At 36.3% G+C, this 14501-nt stretch overlaps 2 long non-coding RNA genes across 5 annotated transcripts in view; one reads left to right on the forward strand and one right to left on the reverse strand.

Annotated features, from left to right (window-relative positions):
* Nucleotides 1-14501, forward strand: part of LOC141490761 (uncharacterized) — a 733557-nt gene that overhangs the window by 330117 nt on the left and 388939 nt on the right. For all 4 annotated transcript variants that reach the window (XR_012469329.1, XR_012469327.1, XR_012469330.1 and 1 more), the window contains one exon: nt 4668-4718. This is a non-coding gene — a long non-coding RNA (uncharacterized LOC141490761). The remainder of the gene's footprint in view (nt 1-4667; nt 4719-14501) is intronic.
* The window catches only part of LOC141490762 (uncharacterized), a 45840-nt gene that overhangs the window by 15681 nt on the left and 15658 nt on the right, over nt 1-14501 (reverse strand). Inside the window, exon 2 of the long non-coding RNA XR_012469334.1 lies at nt 10153-10294. This is a non-coding gene — a long non-coding RNA (uncharacterized LOC141490762). The remainder of the gene's footprint in view (nt 1-10152; nt 10295-14501) is intronic.

Genomic DNA, 14501 nt, shown 5'->3' on the forward strand with positions numbered 1-14501 from the left:
TAAGCAAATGATGCTAAACAAAACAACCTTTCTTTCCCTAAAGAGGAACTATTTAAAAGTGTGAACTCCAAAAAGTAGTCATTAATAGATTTCTGTAAGCAAGAGATATACTAAGTAGATCAAAAGAGAGGTCTATGATAATGAATATTTTACTTGTACCTGTGCTCTTTCTCATTGGGTAAAAAAAGGGGGGCTGAACCACAAAAATGTTGCAATTGGAATTATGTGTTTTTGTGCATGCATGCATGTGTGGTTTTTGGTTTGCTTTACAAATCATTATCATCCGGGTGGCTAGGTGGTGAAGTGGATAGAGCACTGGCCCTGGAGTCAGGAATACCTGGGTTCAAATCTGGTCTCAGACGCTTAATAATTACCTAGCTGTGTGGCCTTGGGCAAGCCACTTAACCCCATTGCCTTGCAAAAACCTAAAAACAAATTATTATCATCCATTTATTCAGCAAACATTTGTGAAGTTGCTACCATGTTGCTTCAATGTCTCAGTTGGAGAGCTATAAAGATCAGAAAGACAGTCTTGATCCCCAATATATTCTATCACTAGAGATTTTCTACAAGCACTAAGTATGATGTTGTATCAATTCTTCTCAGTCAATCTGCTAGGGGGTTATAATGGAAACCTGGTTCCCAATACAGTATTTAGTTAGTAATGTAGCAAGCAAGAGGTATTTTTCATTATATCATCAAATTTCAGAAAACACACTGGGCTGGGTAAAAGATGCCAGTTATTCTCTCCCTCACCTCCCAGATCCCCAGAAGGTCCCCAAATGACAAGAAAGTAGCTGCAGTAGCAGCAGCCACAGCAGCAGGTTTGGCACTGGCATCTCCTAAGCCCTACCTGTTCTCTTGCAGCTGTGGAAGGGAGTGTCAGCTTGGTAATTAAGTGCTCTCTGGTGGAGAGGAAAATTGCTGATGATAAATAAAGGTGCTGCCTTTTTCTGTGTTTGGGGTCAGTGGAAGTAAAAGATGTCAAGGAGAGAAGCACAAGTGAGGATGAGGTATTTCACTTGTCATTTAAGTTAATATTAGGTTGCTCATGATGAGTAGGAGAGGCTGAAGTGGTCAGGAAAATGAAAGTAGAAGTGGTGAACTTACTGGGTAATGCAGAATTCCAAAACATAACAATAAGATTATATGACGTGCATGATGGAGACATGGGGAATTGAGGGGTCAGTATACCCATCATCAAATTGTTTAAAACTAGCACATTGGTTGAATGGCCTTGACCCATATAAATCCTTTGAGGAGGAACTAGCAAATTAATTCCCATCCCCCAATAAAATCTAAAATTGCTTCCAAAATAAACTGCAGTTTTAAGTCTGTTACTGTGTTGGTTACATTGCTGCCACCCTGGAATGTTTCAAGAGAATTAGTTAAAGAAATATAAAATCAATTTCTCTCACCTTAAATTATCTGGAACAAATAACATCAAATAATTAATTTCAATAAATATTTATCAAGCTCATACTTCATGTGAAATACTCTTCTAGGTAATGGAGATATTGGGGGGGGGAGTCTACCCTCAGGAAACTTATCATCTATTACACGACTGTGGCATCAATAAATAAAGTATTTTATAATCAGTTAGCTCCAATATATATATATATGCCAAGTATATGTGAGTACACCCGCATAAGTGTTAGTAGCTATATGCATTTGTATCCATCAAAATTCAAGACTAACGCCTAGTGTCTGAACTAGATAAAGCATATATTGAGCACTTCCTGAATATGAGGCATTGTACTGTGTACTAGGTAATAAAAAAAAAAAAAGGTCCCTTCTCTCAAGGAGTTCACATTCTAACAGAGACAATTAAAAAAAAAAAGACAAAAACTAGAAAAATAGAGTGGAGGCAGAGAGAAGGATGATATCCATGCAGGGGCATAGTAGTCAGGCAACAGCATTTCTTAAGATCCTCTTATATGACAATTTTGTTCAAAAAGTTTCCCAGTCTTCCTGCCTATTATGCTCTGTGATCACTTACTCTCCATATAACTATGGGCATAACTTCTCAAATATTCTCTTCTATAAAATAGGAAAAATTATGCCTGTAGTGCCTATGGTGTTGTAAGATTCAAATGAGCTAATTTCTATATTATTCTTTGTAAAATGTCAATTATTGTTGCTGTTGCCATTGATAATAATGGTCCACTAGAAAGGAACAAATGGCATAATTTAATATATAGAGAGAAATTTGGATATCTTGGAATACTATACTGATCTTTTAAGTGGCAAAAAAGAAAAGCAGCATAGTATAATGGATAGAAGACTGATTTTAGCAATCAAGAAGACCTGGGTTCCAGTTCTGACACTGAGACAAAAGCCAATTATTTATCCTCTTGGTGTTTCAGACAGCTTAGAACTACCAAACCCCAGTGATGCACTAGCTTGAGCTACTAGTATCAAAGGTTACACTTATATGCATGATGTCCAAACAGAAATATGTTTAAGGAGAATCACTTTGGCAACAGTGCATAAGATAGGTTATAGTTGGGAAAAATTAAGGTAGGAACATGAATTAGGTCACTTCTTTAGTACCAGCTTCTACAAGTATGCATCATTAACCCCAGTACATACATCTCTCTCCCTCTCCCTCTCCCTCTCCCTCTCCCTCTCCCTCTCCCTCTCCCTCTCCCTCTCCCTCTCCCTCTCCCTCTCCCTCTCCCTCTCCCTCTCCCTCTCCCTCTCCCTCTCCCTCTCCCTCTCCCTCTCCCTCTCCCTCTCCCTCTCCCTCTCCCTCTCCCTCTCCCTCTCCCTCTCCCTCTCCCTCTCCCTCTCCCTCTCCCTCTCCCTCTCCCTCTCCCTCTCCCTCTCCCTCTCTCCCTCTCCCTCTCCCTCTCCCTCTCCCTCTCCCATCTTAAGCTTCAGCCTATCAGACCACTTCTTTCAACTTGCCTTCACACACTTTCAAGCCTCCTCTATCCTTGAAAAACAAAAACAAAAACCTTCATCATTCCCTTTCATTTCCTTAAGCTACTGTTCAATGTCTCCTCTTTTACAGTCAGTCCAAGAAAAATGCTGTCTATACTCATTACCACCACTTTCTCATTCACTCCTCAACTCTTGAAGCCTGAATTTTGACCTAACTACTCAACTGAAACTGCTCTCTACAAAGTTACTGGTGATCTCTAAATTGCCAGTTCTGATGGGTTTTTTCTCAGTAGGAATCCTTCTTGACATAAGATTGCATTTGATAACGTTGTTCATCCTTTCTTTGTGGATAATCTCACCTCTCTGAACTTTCATGACTCCACCCTCTCTTGGTTCTCCTCTATCCTGTCTGATGACTGTCTGTCTCCTCTTATTCGCATCACCCTTAACCATGAGTATTCTTAAGTTTTTGTCCTAGATTCTCTATTCTATTCAAATTTCTTGGGGAACCTCAACCATTCCCATACCTACTTATCGTTGCTGTGTAAAGGACCTAAACTCCAGTCTCTCACTTGAATAATCTTCCATCATTGGCTAATTATTGGAGATTTTTAAAAGGATGTCCTAGAGGCATTTCAAATTTAGCATGATCAAAACTGAACACATTAGAACTCTTCCCTCAAATCCTCCCTTCTTCTGAATTTCCCAATGTCTTTTTTGGAAGTATGTCATATATCCACTCTTCCAGGCTTATAATCTTGGCATTACATCTACTCCTCTCTTCCTCATTCTTCAAACTTTATCAATGGTTAAGTCTTGCTATTTGTAATTCCACAGAATCTTTTACATCCACTCCTTTTCTCACTCCCACAGCTACCACCTTAATTCACAAACTTCTGTCACCTCTTTCCTTGATTTTTGCTTCAGCTTCCTAACTAATCTCCCTATTTTAATCCTCTCCTAACTCCAGTCCATCCAAGGTATTGCTGCAAATTAGTTTCCATAGGTGCACATCTGATCATATTATTCCCCTATTTGATAAATTCCAATGTTTCCTTATTGTCACCAGGATAAAACAGAAACTCTTGTTTTGTCTTTTTTTTTTACAAGGCAATGGGGGTTAATTGACTAGCCCAAGGTCACACAGCTAGGTAATTTTTAAGTGTCTGAGGATGGATTTGAACTCAGTTCCTCCTGAATCCAGGGCCTGTGCTCTATCCTCTGCACCACGCAGTTGTCCTGATAAAACAGAAATTCTTAAAACAGAAGCTAAAATACCTGCACACTCTGACCTCGATCTCTTTTTTCAGCCCCATTAGCTATTACTCCCACCCACCCAAACACTCTATGGTCCAGCTAACTTGATCTCTTTCCCTCATAACCCTCTATCTCCCTTTCTTATACCTTTGTATTGGACATCCCAAACCAGATTGTGATCTTTTGTTCATCTCTACTCATATAATCCTTCTCTTTTTTCAAGATAAAGCTCATGCAAAGTCTTTTTGTCATTTCTCTAATAACTAGTCCCTCTCTTTACAATCTATTCTAATTTAACTATTTTGCATTTACTTGTCTTTATTATCTTTATATTTATATTGAACATATATTTATGTATTTGTTGTCCCTCCTCTCCCCTCTCCTTTTAGGATGTAAGCCTTTGTTGTAGTCAGTATTGTTTTATCTTTATATTTTCATTCCCAGCACCTGGTACAGGGCCTAGCATACTGCAGGTACTTGATGAATGCTTCTTGATTAATTAGTTATTCTTCCTTCTTTTTTAGGTGCTTATAAAACTATATCCTTTCCTGCCTGGAAAATCAGACTCTTCTGGGGTAAGTATGCCCAAAATATTGAAAATGTCCAACTATAGCTTTCTAATTATAAACAGACTTTAAAAATAATTTAAATCATTGTTTGACTGTATGTTAGCTGTAATGATATTCTGCTAAAACCTGAGGAAAAAATGAAAATTATGGAGTGGGTTCTGTGGGAACAAATGTCATCAAGGTCTTTAGATAAAAACTGTACCACTGTGGAATGGGCAAAGCTTACTGTTTGTCTAACCTCACAAAAATGTATCATGGAGATGTAGTTAGAATTTTTTTTGTATTTGCAAGGCAAGGGCGTTACGTGACTTGCCCAAAATCACACAGCTAGGTAATTAATAAGTGTCTGAGGCCAGATTTGAACTCAGGTCCTCCTGACTCCAGAGGCAGTGCTCTAGTCACTGTGCCATCTAGCTGCCCTGTAGTAGAATTTTAAGAGTATTTTGGCAAAGGCAAAGAGCAATGGGTCTGTTTATCGTATCAGCATAGAGATAAGTGTTTTCCATGGTTAGGTGAAGATTTATCAATCAACATATATTGTCAAAAATTCTTTACTGGGCCCAATTGGGGCCAAACTTGTTGGCAAAATTACCTTTGAATGTATGCTGTCATGGATAGAATGTAAATTCCTTTAAGCTAGGAACTATTTCTTTTTATCTTTGCATGCATGGAGTTTGTACTTAGAAGATAATATTTGTAGAATTTAATTTTTACTACAACCTTTGAGAATTATGACTAATAGAACTTATTTGTACATGGAATGATCAGATACAAGAATAGCATAGCTTCATATTTCCTAAAGTGACTAGCAGAGAAGAGGAAAACAAAACCAGAGTAAAAGAGTGAACCATCTTTTCTGTAGTTTTACTAAAAATTCAAATTTTGAACTAAAGTAGTTTATCACCTGTTAAAGAGTTCTTCCAGTAATTTCCTTGCCCAGCAAAGTTTACCATGGAAAAAAAAATCAGTTTATCTCTTACGTAAATGTTCCATCTGAAGTGGATTATCATGTTCTCTAACTGTCCTTCAAAGTGAAACTGTGTATTTATAATAATAATGAGTGAAATGTCAAATATGAGATTTTCTTTAGTGGGAGTAAGATAAGACCTTGTCTCATTTCTTTGAATCTGCTGTCCTATTTTCATTTGCCAGTTTCCTCTTTTCCTTGTTACTATTTCTTCTCATTACATCATTTTATATAAGTTTTGACTAGATATGGCATCAAACTACTTACAGGAGCAGAGTAGACCAGAAGGTGGTACACAATGTGGTACCCATACCATCTTTTTTCTCACTGGGTTAACTCATTTATCTTCCATCTGACATCGTATCTTTATATCTAGGGATTATTCCAAGAGTTGAGGAATGGCATGGGTCACAGTCTTGGTATATAATTTGCTATTCTCTCTCAGGGTTCTTGGAGTTACCCTGATATGTATATGTGCATGTATGTGCACATGTGTATATACATGTTTTGTATGTCAGTGTTGGCAGGAATATATCCTCAATCACCCATGTTGCTCTTGAGCCCCCACTGGTGTATTTCCCATTTATAAAAAAAAAAACAATGACAATGACATCACTGATTCATAGTCAAGAACCTTCCCTCTGAGAATATCTTCCATTTATACTGTACATTTATTGAATGTACCCCCCCCCATAAGATTGTAAGCTCCTTGAGGGCAGGGAGCACACTTTTGCCTTTTTTCTAGCCCTGGGACTTTAGTACACTGTTTAGAATGTAGTAAGTTTAATAAATAAACACTTGTTGACTGCATGAAACATTCACCAGGCATTGAAGCAAAGGCAAGAAATAGAATAATATTTGCTCAATAGATTACAAGAGCAGAAGTAATCAAAACATTACAATCATCATTTTAATCTGGGGTTATCCAGTCTCCTACCAGAACATACATTGAGTGAAGAAGAGACACATATTTATAGAAATCTAACAGGGACCTAAATGAATGAGGAAAGGCTTGAATCCATAACTCTATATTGAAAATTTTGATGTCTCTAACTTCTTCAGGAACAAGATGGTCCACACAAATCTACATCAGCTAGCAGTTTCCCTTCTGGTCCTCAGTACTCTTCTTCTAGTCGAAAATATTTCTCATCTCCAAGCTGATGAAGCACTGACAAGATTTTTAACTAACAAACACCCTTAAAAGGGTGATGAGGGGGGCGGCTAGGTGGCATAGTGGCTAGAGCACCGGCCCTGGATTCAGGAGTACCTGAGTTCAAATCTGACCTCAGATACTTAATAATTACCTAGCTGTGTGACCTTGGGCAAGCCACTTAACCCCATTGCCTTAAAAAAAAGGGTGATGAGGGAATATTAACATTCTTTCAGCCAAACATATATCAACATTTGTTCAGAGTCAAGCTATTCCCTTAAGCCAGAGACTTGCAGAGCTCTTCAGGGTGACTTTCTTAGTAATATAGACAAGCCCAGATAGCTCTTCACTCAACAGAATTTTGCTTTCTCCAATTTGCCTTTAGTAAAGCACACATCGCCAATAAGCTTAGCTCATAGCAAAACAGCTACAAACTGTCTGTTGCCCTGTTTCTCTCTTTCAGAATATAAATGCCCATAGAAAGTATGCCTGAAAGGTCTCTTCTTTATCAGGCTGAGGATGAAACTAGAGCAACAAACTCAGATTGATACACAGGATCACCACAACAGCAGAAAGAACTCCTAGAACAGCTCAACCTCTCTTCAGCCAGTCAGCAAAGCAATGACTCTCATCAAATCAAGTCTCCCAATAAAAATCTACCTTTGGGCATTCCACCCATTAGGAATGTTTCCTATAGCTTCTATGTCTACAAACTCCAGCTCCTTGTGATCCTTCCTACACTTTGCTTAGTCTTCTTCTTCTTCTAGCTTTTCTTTGGTTCTTATTTCTCAGGTTGGTCCTCTTTTATAAGGAGTGACTCATTTCTAACTCATGACACAAATTTTACCTTTCTGTCTGGTTTTACCTTGGCAGTCCTTAGTTCCATAGTTTCCAAAGAACTATTGGATTTATCTTTTTTTCTTTTATTTGTCATTTGTGGAATAAAACAAACATTTCCATAACATAGTTCAATAAAAAGGATTGTACGTGAAACTACATATCTTTTCTGCTTAACTTGCTATTCCTTTCAATGTTATGTCAAAATTATCAAGAAAATTCTTTTTTTTCTCTCCCTCCCCCCTCTCCTAGAATTGGCTACTATTAGATACAAATAAGAATATTTATGTGTGTATACATATATATATATATATGATATATGTGTATATATATATATATTCTCTACATCTCTTTATAATTTCTGGCTACAAATAGTGTCTTTATATATGCTTTATAGTTAATTTGTATATCTGTAAAAGAATAATTTATAAGCACAGTCATTTTTAAAACAATATTTCTGTTACTATATACAATGTTCTCTCTCTCTCTCTCTCTCTCTCTCTCTCTCTCTCTCTCTCTCTCTCTCTCTCTCTCTCGACAACTGGGGTTAAGTGACTTGCCCAGGGTCACACACTTAGTATATATCAAATGTGCAAATGTGTGAGGTTGAATTTGAACTTAGGTTCTCTTGACTCCATATAATGTTCTATTGAATCTGCTCATTTCACTCTTCATTATTTCATGCAATTATTTTCATGTTTTTCTAAAATTTTTGAGTTCATCATTTCTTATATGACAGTAGTACTCCATCACCATTATATAATCTCTTAGCTATAGATTTCATAATTAAAAAACCCTAAACACATGCTAGTATGCTCATGGACCACAAGGTCCATTAAGGGTGGTGACAGGTCCATTATTAACATAGTCTTAGCTCTGCCTTCAAATAGGTCCTCTCTGTACATTCATTTGAAGGACAATTTTTGACCTGATCCTTAGAATAGCCTGTGTATCTCATCATCGCATCTCTATTTCTTCTAGCTTACCAGTTTTCTTATACAAATGTTTCTTTTTTTTTTGCTCCTTTCAGCAACCAAAGAATAATTCTTTACATAAGCAATATTATTTAGGCTATTCTGATTACCAGATCAATCATCAGTTTTAAAAGTCAGCCAACTACTTATTTTGTTTGTACTGTACAAACAAAGCAGCAATGGACCCCTTGAATGTTGAAACCAAGGGTAAACTTTAGAAGTCATATAGTTCACACATGAATGACCTGAATGAAACTCAGTGAGTTTAAGACTCAAACAAGGTCAAAAAATTACTTTTAATTTTTTTAATTAAATGTTTTGAGCCTGTTACCTGGAGTTTATGGAAGTACACAAATTCAATCTTTAACTATCTAATCACTTAGATTAGCATTAATGTGAAAGGAGTTTTGGACTGGATTTTAAGCATTCAAATTAGTCAGCAGGAACTTATTTTCTTCAAAAGAATTTTATGTAAAGTTTATTATAAAGAAGAGGTATGTGGAGGTTAGTGTAATCAGAAGACTAATGAAAAAATCAATCTGGAATTTCACACATCAGAAGAATACTTGAGTGAGATCTCAATTTTTTTTCAATGATCAATGAGTAAAGGTCACTTTCCTTTCACCTCTCATCAGATTTTCCATTGGAAAGTTTGTTCATCAAATTCTAGAGATTCAAATAAATACATGCATTTCACAAAAGGAAGAAAATGGCCCTTGAATTGTGCCATTGTCCTCATTATTATAGTACTCTGTCACAGGTTTGGGTTATTGAACACATCCTTTGCAGCATAACAACTTAGAGAAGAGATCAGTAAAATTCAACAAATATTTGCTATATCTGCTTTGTTCCAAGGCATTGTGGATAAAAAATATTTAAATGATAATTAATGACCTCAAAGGGCTTACATTCTATTGCAAAGAAAATGACAAGCATAAGAACAAGTATAATGCAAAGTTGATAGTGATGGGGGAGGGGTAGACTAACAGATAAATGTTCTTGAAAGATCTGAAGTAGGAGAGGACATATTTTGATTTGGGGAATCAAGAGTCCTTTAGTTCTTGTTTATCAAGATTTTAGCAAAGCATTTAACAAAGTCTCTCATGGTGATCTTTTGGAAATGGCAGAGAGAAATAGGTCAGATGATAGTATAATTGGGCAGATTCAGAATTCCTTGAATGGTTAGATTAAATATAATGGTTAGATAAAATGCTTAGATAAAAAATAATCATTGATGATGTGATGCCAACTTGGGAAAAGGCTTCTATAGGTAATTCTTAGTGATCTGGGTTAGACCTGTGTTATTTTACATTTTTATTAATTTCTTCAATAAAGGCATAATTTTCATGATTAGTAATTTGTGTATAACAAAGCCAGAAGGAATAAATAACAAGAATTAAAAAGATATGGTTTGGCAGGATATTATATTAGACATAATATAATAAATTTAATAAGAACAAATATAAAGTTCTAATTATAAGAACTTTAAATTGATTTAAAAAATCAACTTACCAAATCCAGAACTGGGCAGATTCAGATAGCAGTACTTCTAAAATTGATGGGTGGTAGAGGGGTTGGATGAGGCTTAAAAGATTGCATGTTCAGTACTAGTCAGCAGTGCAATGGGACACACAAGAAGTTGAAGCCATCTTTGCTACATCAAAAGAAGCATAGTGTCAGAATTAGGGAGGTGATAGTCCCACCACACTCTATCCTAATCAAATCATATCTCATTTTAGGTGCCCCATTTTAGGAAGAATATTGATAAATTGCAGTGTGTTCATAAGAGGGCAAACATGACTGTGAAAGATCTCAAGATCGTGGTATATGATGACTCATTGAAAGAGCAAGGGATAAAGGGGCAGTTAGGTAGTACAGTGGATAGAGCATCAGCCCTGGAGTCAGGAAGACCTGAGTTCAAATCCAGCCTCAGACATTTAATAATTATTTCTCCATGTATAAGTTACATCTTAATTTGGGGACCAAAAATTTGAAAAAATGTATTCCGTAAAGTTATTGACCTCATTTTATTCATCATCACATTCATGCATCTCCTCATCACTGTCAAAACTCCCATCCATGAGTTCATCCTCATCTGTGTTTGAAGATGAATCCCTGTCTTAGGAGAAACTCTGATGGCTTTCCTTGCAGTGCTCTGGTCTGGAGTCGACCACAAGTACTCCCTGGGTGAGTCTGGTGCATGGACACATGCTCAGGCCATTCTGTCTCATGAGCCTGAAGCACCAATTGTGTCCTCCTTAGAAATCAGTCACTTCATTTTCATCAGCAATTCTTCTGGTCTCCTGCTGAACCATCTTTGGAGGACATGGGAATTCCACTTGCCCCTTGCTCTTTAATCCAGATCTTCAATTCCCTCTCTAAATCAGGTCATTTGACTGCCTTGTCTCTCATGGCCTTCTTCTGCCGGGGTGTTTTCAGTCAGGTTTCTCCATTCCATAGCCAGTCTCAGATTGTTTTCTCATTTGGAGGTGGACCAAACTTAGGGTCAACAGCATGATTTCCATTCACTTCAGCAAACTGGATCACTTTGAACTTGAATTCAGCATATACTAAAATCTTTTCTAAGCCATTTCTGGGCAAAATGTGGCATAGCATAACCTAATATACTGGTAACAAATGCAAAACAATGAGGGCAAGGACAAGAGTGAAAAAATGGGAAATGCAAGTAAAAAAATCTACAACCACTGAATAAGATGTGCCCAGTTTTTAGATCCCAAATTTTTTGAAAAAAGGTGCATCTTATGCATGAGGAAATATACTTAGCTGTGTGACCCTGGGCAGGTCACTTAACCCCATTGCCTTGCAAAAAAACCAAAAAACAAAAAGAAAGAAAGCAAGGAGTAGCAAGGCATATTTGATTTTGAAAACAGAGACTTAGGGCAGAGCATAATAATTGTCATGAAGAATAATCATATAGAGGGGCAGCTAGGTGGCGCAGTGGATAGAGCACTGGCCCTGGAGTCAGGAGTACCTGAGTTCAAATCTGACCTTAGATGCTTAATAATCCACTTAATCCCATTTGCCTTGCAAAAAAATAAACAACTAAAAAAAAAGAATAATCATATAGAAGAGGGAACAAATTTTCTCTATTTGGTCTCAGAAGTTAGAACTAGAGGCAAAGGCTGGAACTCACAAGGAGATTATTTGGGTTTGATATAAGGAAAAACTTTCTAACAGAATTATCCCAAAGACATGAGCACTTTTGTTGGTATCTGTTAGAATCATTTCCAACTAAGATTCTGTAATTTAGAACTGGCATATTAACTAGACCTTCAAAAACAAGATTCTGAAAATGAAAATGAGGAAGGAATAATTTTTAGGAAGTGAAAAGCTTGAAGAAATGGGTTTTTTTTTTAGTTTAAAGTAGTTATCTACTTTGAGGGAAGAGTGGAATGATAATAGTAGATATGGAAGGAAGAATCATGAAATATGACTGGAAAACATTTGGAATTACTTTGGAGGACCCTAAATGCCATGCTAGGCAATTTATATTTCATCTTTGAAACATTTGGGAATTACCAAAGACATTTGATCAGAGCAGTGATATTTTATGTACCCTAGGAAGAATATTTTTGCAACTATATGGAGAATGAATTCATGGTACCTTGCTTCTTTAACTAAGAATGAGCCAAGAAAGAAGGTTTGAGTGGATTTAAATTAATTTTCTTTTGAAAGTTTAAAGATACCAGTACCCTCCAACTTTTATTCATAATATTTTTCTCTCTAGAAAACTAATGTCTAATTAGGTATGATTTGAATGCCAGGCTTATTTTAACATGTCTTGATTAAATGGTTTTTTATTGGACTCAACTGTAAATTCTCATGTACTGTCAATGCTGAGTTCAACTAAAAATAAAATAACAATGACATATGTACCCACATGGCCAAAAAAAATGAGTCACTCCTTCGTTTTTATTATTGAAGTAAATCAAAATTTGCATGGGTTAATTTTTAAGTCGAGGTTTTGTGACTTGTATTCAACCTCTGAATTTGTTCAGTCATGGGGAAATCAGTGGTTGTAAATCAATATTAGGTAATAATTGACTTTCAAGAACCTTAGGGACCATCTAGTCACTTTTGAGCCCAGTCTTGAATTTGGATAGAAAACTCTTGGTTTGAACTTTTCCAGGTTTGGTGTTGTCTACAGGGAAGTTATTTCCTGTCTCTGAGCTTTAAATCTCTCATTTGTAAAATGGGAATAATAATAATAATAATAGTACCAGTCTCCTGGGATTGTCAGAATCAACCACAATAATATATGTATGTATCGCCAACCTTATGAGCTGTTGTTATCATTCTAACCCACACAACTGATTGCAGATTGTGTAAACAAAAAAATTTGGTTGTAAAGCTATAACCCAATATAAAACAAAGACAATATTTACACGGAACTAATTAAAAGGCAAATATACACTTGCTTCTCAGTTAAAAGAAAATAATCATGTCCTGCTGTTATAAAGTTTATAATTTGTCTTTATATATAAAAATATATATGTATGTATGTATGAATGTATGTATTCATTCTCATCTCAATCAGTTCTTATCTTCTATTTGATGGAGTTCAAATAGGAGTTATCCTTATTATTAATACGATTGAAGAAACCGAAGTGCAGTGACATTATAACTTCCCTAGAAGCTATTGAACAATCATTTAACAAGTATATATTATGCAGAAAGTATGGATAAGACACTACTTTTAAAGAAGTTTCCAGGCTACTATGGGAAAAAGAAACACATAATTAGAAAACCAGGTGATTTAAGATAAGTACTGTAAGGCAGTTGCTATCTCAGTGTGCAGCCAGGTGTCAGACACGTGGCCCATAGCACTCTGGAGTGTTCCCTGAACCAGATTAATATGTAACTGGGATATATTTTAACACATAAATAAAAACACAGTAAAACATACATATTTTTAATCTGTGGTTTTCTAAGTCAATACGTGGCCTAAAAGGAACCTTGTCAACCATTTAGTGGCCCCCATTTCTATTTGAAGTTTTTCCCACTTGTGTACAATATTTTCCCCTCTTGGCTAGATTTTAAAGTTTCTGGATTTCAATACCTTGCCTCAGCTATTGTCTTACCTTCTAACATGTTAGTCCCCTTCTTTCATTTGTGAGTTCCTTCTGGTACTTCTGTTTTAGGGAAGGGTCTCTAATTTCCCAGCTATGAGTCTGGCTTTCTGAATTCCAAAACCAGACTTACACTTCCAAAGGATGTACTTCTCTCCCAAGTTCATTACATCCCCCTTTTTTGGTTGTATTTTCTTCCTTTTAGACTATAAGCTACTTGGAGGAAGGGACACTATTTCTTTTTGCTTACATTTCTGTCCTCATTACTTAACGCAATTCCTTGCCTTGCCTACAGTACCTTGCCTAGTTCTTTGCTCATAGTTAGTGTTTGCTTAGTAAATAAATGCTTTTTCAGTTGGATTGAGTGGAAAGTTCAAAAGAGGGAGCCATGACTAAAATCTAGGTATCCCATCTACCTGTTCAGTTCTTTCTTTTCTATTTTCATGTACTCTTTCAGATTTGATAATGTTTTCTTCTGTAAGGAAATATATTGATCTTATCTCTATAGAGATCTTTTCCTCTATTAATCATTCTACTCTTAAAGTTCAATACTATTAATACTGTTGAAGGAATTGTCCATCTTGGTATCTTCCATGGGGTTAGTCTAATATAGGGATCTCATACTTTTCTTCTCAGCTTATGCTAACTCAGAACTTCAAAACTCTTCATTTCTCTGACTGGGATAATACTCTTGACCCTAGATATTACTGTCATTGTTCTTTCACCACATCACTGGCATCCAGAGCACAAATAGCATGTTACCAGGTAGAT

Source organism: Macrotis lagotis, chromosome 6 (assembly GCF_037893015.1).
Source record: "Macrotis lagotis isolate mMagLag1 chromosome 6, bilby.v1.9.chrom.fasta, whole genome shotgun sequence".
Taxonomy (NCBI): domain Eukaryota; kingdom Metazoa; phylum Chordata; class Mammalia; order Peramelemorphia; family Peramelidae; genus Macrotis; species Macrotis lagotis.